The following is a 10,460-nucleotide window of genomic DNA, read 5'->3' on the forward strand; positions in this document are numbered from 1 at the left end:
CATCAGCACACACACACACACACACACACACACACACACACACACACACACACACACACACACACACACACACACACACACACACACACACACACACACACTCTTCATCCTCTCTTATTCTCTGAGGCAGAACAATATTATCCAGCCGTACGTTTGAACCATGACTTGCTTTAATAAAAGCATATCAGTGCAGCGTGACTCTGCAGACTGAAGACGGTCCTTTCAGCTCATCTGTGTGTGTGTGTGTGTGTGTGTGTGTGTGTGTGTGTGTGTGTCTGTGTGTGTGTGTGTGTGTGTGTGTGAGGTTTCATGTTCGCAGCGTCCAGCTCGGCGTCTCAGGAGCTTCTTCCAGCACCAGAATCACAACGTGAGCAACAGTCATGAAGGTTCTGTTGTCTTCATGCAAAGGAACACACAGCTGAAGATGTGAGGAAGAGGAGGAGGAGGAGGAGGAGGAGGAGGAGGAGGAGGAGGCAGGGAGGAAGCAGGGAGGAAGCAGGGAGGAAGCAAGGAGGAAGCAGGGAGGAAGCAGGGAGGAAGCAAGGAGGAAGCAAGGAGGAAGCAGGGAGGAAGCGGTAAAAACACGGGAACGCCAGCGAAGATGCTTTTCTTCTGGTGGACAGACGAGGTGTGTGTCCTTGTGAAGTGTTCATGTTTCATGTTTCATGTTTCGTGGTTTCATATTTCATGTTTCATGGTTTCATGGTTTCATGTTTCATATTTCATGTTTCATGGTTTCTGCTAGACGACCTGAACGTCGTAGGTCTCGTCCCCTCAACTCAAAGACGACCGACTGCGTCTCATGAATATTCAACAAACGACTCGAGAACCTTTTCCTTTTTTTTTTGGATAAGCAGTGAAAATGTCAGCGGGCGCGAACCAATAATGTGAAACATCAGGAGATTAGAAATCTGCAGGACAGATTGTAAACTCCACCAGATGCAGAGTGTGTGTAGTGTGTGTAGTGTGTGTAGTGTGTGTGTAGTGTGTAGGACATCAAACAGGCCGATACACAACGTCCTGTGGTACAAGTATACATCTTGTGTACTTGTACCACAGGAAAGAAGCACATGTCTTCCTCTCAGCCACCGTTACAGACGGACGGACGGACGGACGGACGGACGGGGTATTTGAGAGGGGAGAGAAAAACAATAACCCTGGGCCTCTCTCTCTCTCTCTCTCTCTCTCTCTCTCTCTCTCTCTCTCTCTCTCTCTCTCTCTCTCTCTCTCTCTCTCTGTCTCTCTCTCTCTCTCTCTCTCTCTCTCTCTCTCTCGCTCTCCCCCCCCCCCTCCCTCTCTGGCTGCAGCTCTACATAGGACGACAGAGCGTACAGTAAGGTGCATCACCTTTGCAGCGTCGTGCAGATGGATCTGAGATCCAATAAGTTCAATAATCAACATTATTATTTCATGTCTGTGTTTATTGTAATATTTCCCGTCACTGGCTGCTGATCCGCAAAACCAATGCAAACACCATTTATTTCTTTTTAAAATCAAACTAGCGACCGCTGCATTATTGATTAAACATTTGGACGCTTGGAGTTTCCATCGCATCAATAATTCATAACCACGAGGACCAGAAGCCATGAAATCACGTCAGGGCGTCGCCGCACGAACCGCACGCCTCACCGAGGCAGAGTACACGAGACGTGAGGAAGCAGTGAGGAAGCAGTGAGGAAGCAGTGAGGAAGCAGAGAGGAAGCAGTGAGGAAACAGTGAGGAAACAGTGAGGAAGCAGTGAGGAAGCAGTGAGGAAGCAGTGAGGAAACAGTGAGGAAACAGTGAGGAAGCAGTGAGGAAGCAGTGAGGAAGCAGTGAGGAAGCAGTGAGGAAACAGTGAGGAAGCAGTGAGGAAGCAGTGAGGAAGCAGTGAGGAAACAGTGAGGAAACAGTGAGGAAGCAGTGAGGAAGCAGTGAGGAAACAGTGAGGAAGCAGTGAGGAAGCAGTGAGGAAGCAGTGAGGAAGCAGTGAGGAAACAGTGAGGAAACAGTGAGGAAACAGTGAGGAAGCAGTGAGGAAGCAGTGAGGAAGCAGTGAGGAAGCAGTGAGGAAACAGTGAGGAAACAGTGAGGAAGCAGTGAGGAAGCAGTGAGGAAGCAGTGAGGAAGCAGTGAGGAAACAGTGAGGAAACAGTGAGGAAACAGTGAGGAAGCAGTGAGGAAGCAGTGAGGACGCAGTGAGGAAGCAGTGAGGAAGCAGTGAGGAAACAGTGAGGAAACAGTGAGGACGCAGTGAGGAAGCAGTGAGGAAGCAGTGAGGAAACAGTGAGGAAGCAGTGAGGAAGCAGAGAGGAAGCAGAGAGGGAAGCTGTGAGGAAGCAGTGAGGCAGCAGTGAGGCAGCAGTGAGGAAGCAGTGAGGAAGCAGTGAGGAAGCAGTGAGGAAGCAGTGAGGAAACAGTGAGGAAGCAGTGAGGACGCAGTGAGGAAGCAGTGAGGAGGCAGTGAGGAAGCTGTGAGGAAACAGTGAGGAAGCAGTGAGGAAACAGTGAGGAAGCAGTGAGGAAGCAGTGAGGAAACAGTGAGGAAGCAGTGAGGAAACAGTGAGGAAGCAGTGAGGAAACAGTGAGGAAACAGTGAGGAAACAGTGAGGACGCAGTGAGGAAGCAGAGAGAGAAAGAGACAGAGAGCGAGAGAGAGAAAGAAAGAGAGAGAGAGAGGACATGTAAAACAGACAAAGGAAGGAGGAAATGAGAAAAAACTAAACAGGACTATAAAGGAAGTAGTCCCTCCTCCACATTTTCCTCAGCTCTTATCTGACCAAACATTCGTTCTTCTCCTCCGCACACACACTCTGTTTTTCCTCTCCAGGCTCCATCTCTCCGTTTCCTCTCCTCTTTTTTATTTCTCTTATCTCGCTCTCTCTAAAAGATCCAGAGCCGTGTTCATTACCTGCAAACAAGATTGACATTTACACAAGTGATAATCACACACACACACACACACACACACACACACACACACACACACACACACACACACACACACACACACACACACACACACACACACACACACACACACACGGCTGAGAGACTTCCTTATCTATTCTGCAGCTTTCTGTGTCGTAACTACATTAAGATTAAGATCTGTACAATGAAGCCCTAAACACACATGTCACACACAAACGTGTGTGTGTGTGTGTGTGTGTGTGTGTGTGTGTGTGTGTGTGTGTGATTGTAAACTAAAAGGCAGAGCAGCTCCTCGGCAGTAAAACATCTCTCAGCTCAGTAAAAGGTTTGGTACATTATCTAAGTTACAGAAGTGAATTATAAAAAGTTGACGTTTCCTTTTGGTTTCACTCGGGATGCGACCAGCGACCTGCTGGGTGAACGTGAGAGGGAGAAACTAATAACTCATCTAGAGGTTCATCTAGAAGTTCATCTAGAGGTTCATCTAGAGGTTCATCTAAAGGTTCATCTAGAGGTTCATCTAGAGGTTCATCTAAAGGTTCATCTCAAGGTTCATCTAGAGGTTCATCTAGAGGTTCATCTGGAGGTTCATCTAAAGGTTCAACTAAAGGTTCATCTAGAGGTTCATCTAGAGGTTCATCTAGAGGTTCAACTAAAGGTTCATCTAGAGGTTCATCTAGAGGTTCATCTAGAGGTTCATCTCAAGGTTCATCTAGAGGTTCATCTAGAGGTTCATCTGGAGGTTCATCTCAAGGTTCATCTAGAGGTTCATCTAGAGGTTCATCTAGAGGTTCATCTAGAGGTTCAACTAAAGGTTCATCTAGAGGTTCATCTAGAGGTTCATCTAGAGGTTCATCTGGAGGTTCATCTAAAGGTTCAACTAGAGGTTCATCTAGAGGTTCATCTAGAGGTTCATCTAGAGGTTCATCTAGAGGTTCAACTAAAGGTTCATCTAGAGGTTCATCTAGAGGTTCATCTAAAGGTTCATCTCGAGGTTCATCTGGACGTTCATCTAGAGGTTCATCTAGACGTTCATCTCGAGGTTCATCTGGAGGTTCATCTAGAGGTTCATCTAGACGTTCATCTCGAGGTTCATCTGGAGGTTCATCTGGAGGTTCATCTGGAGGTTCATCTAGAGGTTCATCTAGAGGTTCATCTAGAGGTTCATCTAAAGGTTCATCTCGAGGTTCATCTGGAGGTTCATCTAGAGGTTCATCTAAAGGTTCATCTCGAGGTTCATCTGGAGGTTCATCTAGAGGTTCATCTAGAGGTTCATCTGGAGGTTCATCTGGAGGTTCATCTAGAGGTTCATCTAGAGGTTCATCTAGAGGTTCATCTAGAGGTTCAACTAAAGGTTCATCTAGAGGTTCATCTAGAGGTTCATCTAGAGGTTCATCTGGAGGTTCATCTAAAGGTTCAACTAGAGGTTCATCTAGAGGTTCATCTAGAGGTTCATCTAGAGGTTCATCTAGAGGTTCAACTAAAGGTTCATCTAGAGGTTCATCTAGAGGTTCATCTAGAGGTTCATCTAGAGGTTCATCTAGACGTTCATCTAGAGGTTCATCTAAAGGTTCATCTCGAGGTTCATCTGGACGTTCATCTAGAGGTTCATCTAGACGTTCATCTCGAGGTTCATCTGGAGGTTCATCTAGAGGTTCATCTAGACGTTCATCTCGAGGTTCATCTGGAGGTTCATCTGGAGGTTCATCTGGAGGTTCATCTAGAGGTTCATCTAGAGGTTCATCTAGAGGTTCATCTAAAGGTTCATCTCGAGGTTCATCTGGAGGTTCATCTAGAGGTTCATCTAAAGGTTCATCTCGAGGTTCATCTGGAGGTTCATCTAGAGGTTCATCTAGAGGTTCATCTGGAGGTTCATCTGGAGGTTCATCTAGAGGTTCATCTAGAGGTTCATCTAGAGGTTCATCTAAAGGTTCATCTCGAGGTTCATCTGGAGGTTCATCTAGAGGTTCATTTAAAGGTTCATCTCGAGGTTCATCTGGAGGTTCATCTAGAGGTTCATCTAGAGGTTCATCTGGAGGTTCATCTAGAGGTTCATCTAGAGGTTTATCTAGAGCATGGGTGTCCAAACTATGGTCCTCTCCTCATTCTTCTCGTCTCCTTTGGTTCTGATGCTCATGCATGGATCACATCTCTAGAGGCCCGTCATTGATCACATCTCTAGAGGCCCGTCATTGATCACATCTCTAGAGGCCCGTCATTGATCACATCTCTAGAGGCCCGTCATTGATCACATCTCTAGAGGCCCGTCATTGATCACATCTCTAGAGGCCCGTCATTGATCACATCTCTAGAGGCCCGTCATTGATCACATCTCTAGAGGACTCTGACTGGACGTATTTCTCTGACAGAAGGTTCCTGCGTGTGCACGAGAGGCTCAAGCTGCTTCCTGCTGCTTTAATGGTTCTCCAATGGTTCTTTAATGGTTCTCCAATGGTTGTCCAATGGTTCTCTAATGGTTCTTTAATGGTTCTCCAATGGTTCTTTAATGGTTCTCCAATGGTTCTCCAGCATAACTCATGTTCGTCCTCTGCAGCCCGTTAATCAGGAAGTGGAGGAGCGATTGTGAAAATGTCTTCAGCTCTCAAGACGTGAAAAGTGTGAGAATGCATTTGTCCAGAATGAGCGGTCGGAGGAACTGTTGAGCGGCTTGACATTTAAAGAGCAGAGGTAGGTGGGTGTTGCCGTGGAGACGTTCAGAACTCAAAGCATTTTCCACTCAAAAAGCATTTTTCTCTGTGAGAAAGCTGCTGGATGAACGCGCTCGCATCTCCTGTCGGCAGGAGGGTTCGTCAAAAGCAGCGTCACCTGATGGAGAAGCCTGCAGGTCGAGGTAAACATCCCCGCAGCAGGCAGAGTACACACTCTGAGGAGTATAAATACACAGAGGTACTCTACCGCTCATGCAACCGACAACACACCATGTGTTGTCAAACGTGTTGTCATGATGAATGTCCATGAAGGGCCGTGCTGCTCAGCAGCCTCACCCATGAGCATCGCCCAGGAACCTTCACTCTAATCCATCAGGATGTAAAAGTGTCTTCACCAGGTTGCTCTCATGCAGCATCCAAGCTTCACCTTCACCTTCAGGTATCTGCTCCACCGGTCAGGAGGCCCATCGATGCTCATGAGACGCCGAGTTATTCACCTTCGGTCATCTTTTTTCCTGCAGCTAGAACTCTGTGGTTTCATTGTGGTTCCTCCGTCTGATCCGGATGTTCATGAGGATCATTTAGCTTTTAACACATTCAGACTCTCAGAGCAGAACTGAACTCCTCCAGACTCCACCAGAGCAGCTGGACGTGGGAGCCTAATTGTCCCAATCATCTGGAGTGGACATCCAGCAGACGCCACGTCTCCTCGTTCCAGAGCTCCTGTGAAACCTGCGTGAGCCTCTGAGACGTCTAAACACATTCTGACCAATGCATTGCCATGACTGTACACCACGTTTCTATCATTTTAAAACACATTTCTATGATTTTAAAACACATTTCTATGATTTTAAAACACATTTCTATGATTTTATAACACATTTCTATCATTTTAAACCACATTTCTATGAGCAAACATGGTGTGAAATGTGTGTGAACAGTAAAAAGTGATAAAATGTAGTATTTAAACTAACAATGAGGATTCAAAGCATACAGTAAACCTTAAATGACTCAAATGAATGAGAGACAATAGTTTGATTAAAAGAATAAACATTTATATAGATGTCTGTATGGATGCTGCTGACATGTTGAGCCTCTTTCTTTTAAAAGCAGAAAGCTCATTTCTACAACATGTCCACCTGGAGAACTCCACCAGAACCTGGACTTCCCTCTGAGGAGCCTGGATAGGGATCTAGATCAGGACCTGGACCTGGACCAGGACCTGGTGGAAGCTGATGCTGAAACCTACTTTCTTGCTTCTGTCCATCAGAGGTCTGTTTATGTTGCGTTATTATACCCGAGTTATGTTTATTTGCTCTTTTAAGGGCCCAGAACTTTGATTCAGTTTTGAACGAACAAAATTGTCTATTTGATCGTCCAAATAATCCAAATAAAAAAAAAGAGAAAAACTATAAAATTCATGGTTTCCTTTAGAGTCAAACAGACCTTAAAGGAGGGTAAGCTTTAGGGCGGGGCCACACCTGATTGACATATCGTATTGTCTTTGTTCATCCATTACTGCTCACACAGGAAATGATTCGATGAGCAGAAGATGTTTTCGGGTTCGGTACTTACAAGCAGAATAAATTATTTAAGATTAGTTTTGCTTGAGGAGTCGTTTTTAATTCAGCTCAACACCGTTTTAAAACACCGCCCACTCCAACTTTAGTCTAAAGACAAATGAAAACATATCCGTGGACGCTTTACGGAGCTTTTTGCACCAATGAATCTCAACACAGCCTCCCACCGCCGGCCGCTGAGCCTTCCAGTCCACCGATTGGGCATAAAACTCCCTCGCTGGAGCAAACAGGTGAGCGTTGATGCAACGTCCTCTCGGGTGTCTTAAATGTTCTGCTGCGTTCGCATCAAAAGAGTTATGAATTTTCTCAACGCTTTTTCGCCTGAGTTTACTCGCTGGACTTGAAGTGGTAGATTCACTTTATTCTCTTTTTCGTGGTGAAAAGGGGGCGTGGCTTTACTCTGTAAAAACAGTTGCCATTTTTCGCCATCCACCATTGAAATAACCACGACTTGTTTGCAACTCTTTTGATGTGAACGCAGCATTACGTTTCCTCTGAAGAGAAGTTAGCTCCGGATGCTTCGAACGTTCTGAAGCGTCCAAATCTTCTCACTTATGTGGCGCTGAACACCTGGAGGGCGGACGATGTCCAGATGGAGTCCAGATCGTCACGAAAGGCTCAGACGGGTCAGATTGATCCTGTTTATGTCCACTCGCTGACTCCTACCCACTAACCACGGCTGTTACGCTGCGGGTTTGTAAAGTACAGTCAGAAGAGAGCGGCGGGATGAAATCACTATTTGTCTCTGCCCTCCGCACTGAGGCCGGGTTGTTGCTCAGAGGCGTGACAGGATATCAGTCTGAGACGTTCTGTCTTGAAGTCAATCGACTCAGAGCAGCGACAGACCATCAGGAGATGAAAATTGCTTCACGCTGCAAAAAAAAAAAAAAGCGTCCAGCGTCTCGCAGCCAGAGTAAGGGTCACGACCACTTCCCCGAGCTGCTGATGGGCCGCGTTCCATAATGAGAGGTGCTGCCTCTGTGGTCCTCACCCCTCAAGTACCCGTGCGCTCCAACAAATGGATTTATTCCCAGCCGATCGGTGGAGGAGCACTCGAGCTTTCATCTGCATCTGATGGCAGATATTAGAGAAGGAACAAGAGCCCACTTATAGGGAACACACACACACACACACACACACACACACACACACACACACACCTTGTGTAACAGCTTCAATGCTTCCGACACCAGTACCGTCCAACACTGTAACTTGTGTCAGTTTCCGGGAAAGCAACGCTACTAAAAGTACTGAGTCAGGCCTCATCGTTTGGCTGCGTGGCTACGTAGCTACGTAGCTACGTGGACAACATACAACACGGTTTTGTGGGATATCTTAGTATTTTATATTCTAAGTAATACTATATATATATTTATAACTTAGTGCTTTTTGTAGGTTTTTACCTCCAGATAGCACACCGGTAACATTCCGTTAGCTACCTTAACTATGTTAGCTACCTTAGCTACATTAGCTACTTTAGCTACATTATCTACGTTAGCTACCTTAGCTATGTTGGCTACCTTAGCTACATTATCTACGTTAGCTACCTTAGCTATGTTGGCTACCTTAGCTACGTTAGCTACATTAACTACCTTAGCTAACTTAACCTTGCCCAACAGCACGACCTGGTTGAACCAGCGGGTTGAATCCATCAACAGGGGGCGTCGCTGCTGTTCCCCTCGCCTGTTAGCGTAGCGAGAGAGTGATGCATGAAGCGTGTGTGTTGGAGAAACGCTGAGGCGTGAAGAGAGGAGGAGGAGGAGCTAGCATGCAGAGGAGGAGCTAGCATGCAGCAGAGGAGCGAGCATGCAGAAGAGGAGCTAGCATGCAGAGGAGGAGCTAGCATGCAGAGGAGGAGCTAGCATGCAGAAGAGGAGCTAGCATGCAGAGGAGGAGCTAGCATGCAGAGGAGGAGCTAGCATGCAGAGGAGGAGCTAGCATGCAGAAGAGGAGCTAGCTTGCAGAGGAGGAGCCGCCGACGTTCCTCTGGACCCGAGAAGGAACCGAACAGAAAACGTTGGAAAGCTTCCTGTCCCCGTTTCAACTGCTGCTTCACCTTTTAGCACAACGGCAGAATTACAGAACACGCTAAATTATAGAATACGTCGCCTGGAAACGTCACGCAGGACGAGATGGCAGGAGACGCTGCAGCTGCAGCCGGATGGTCCAGTTACTTTCTATTCAGGGTTCTGCCCGCTCAGCACTTTGAGAGGCGCACCTGGAGAAGAAACACGTCCTCGCTGGAGCGGCGGCGACTCAACTGCTCCAGGTTTAGTTTCACTATCAGGTCACGAGCTGCAAACTCCTCTTATGAGTCTTATGTGTCACTTTGAACAAATACATCAGGGCTACAGTAAATACCTGATTGAAGAGTAAAGAGCTGACTTCGCCAACGACGCAATGGCTCATGGGTAATGAAGTATAGAGAGCCGTCTGGCGCGGCATGGTTTCAGAAGAACTACGATTTCTCTGAAACCACAACCCACCCAGATCATCGTTATATGATTGACATCCAGACCGATGGGGCCGGGGGTTCGATCCCTCTTCCTGTGCGCACGGCCACGTGTTCACATTACAGAGTGTGTGTGTGTGTGTGTGTGTGTGTGTGTGTGTGTGTGTGTGTGTGTGTGAATGAAAGGCAAATTAGAAGTGCTTTGAAGAAGCCGAGCCATCCATTTCCTATAATAAGAGCATATTTATATAGATATTCAGTGTCCTGCAGCGCGGTGCTGCTGTGCACGTGTGTGCACGTGTGTGCACGTGTGTGCACGTTCCCTATAATTAGGCAGCAGGGGGTTAACAAGCTGCTAAGAGGAAATGAGACCGTCGAATGAGGTTGACTTCACTAACCATTTGTCTTCTTTTCAATCCTTTTGTTTCTCGTCCTCCTCCTCCTCCTCCTCCTCCTCCATCCCTCCATCCCTCCATCCCTCTATCCCTCCATCCCCTCACAATCCCCCCACAAGCCCCTCCCCCTCTGTTTTGCAGTATTTCTGTCGCGTTGCCCCACTTTTAAAAGCAGACAAGTGAAAAGAGAGAGCGCAGCATTAAAAAAGTTAACTTGTTTTTTTTTAATACTTTCCCTGTACCTTTTGAAAGAGAGAGAGAGAGAGAGAGAGAGAGAGAGAGAGAGAGAGAGAGAGAGAGAGAGAGAGAGAGAGGTAAAGAGAGAGAGAGAGAGAGAGAGGTAGAGAGAGAGAGAGAGAGAGAGGTAAAGAGAGAGAGAGAGAGAGAGAGAGAGAGAGAGAGAGAGAGAGAGAGAGAGAGAGAGAGAGAGAGAGAGAGAGGATGATGAATTAAA

This window comes from Clinocottus analis, unplaced genomic scaffold (assembly GCF_023055335.1).
Source record: "Clinocottus analis isolate CAN_PGR_092001 unplaced genomic scaffold, fCliAna1.0.p SCAF_8, whole genome shotgun sequence".
Classification (NCBI taxonomy): Eukaryota; Metazoa; Chordata; class Actinopteri; order Perciformes; family Cottidae; genus Clinocottus; species Clinocottus analis.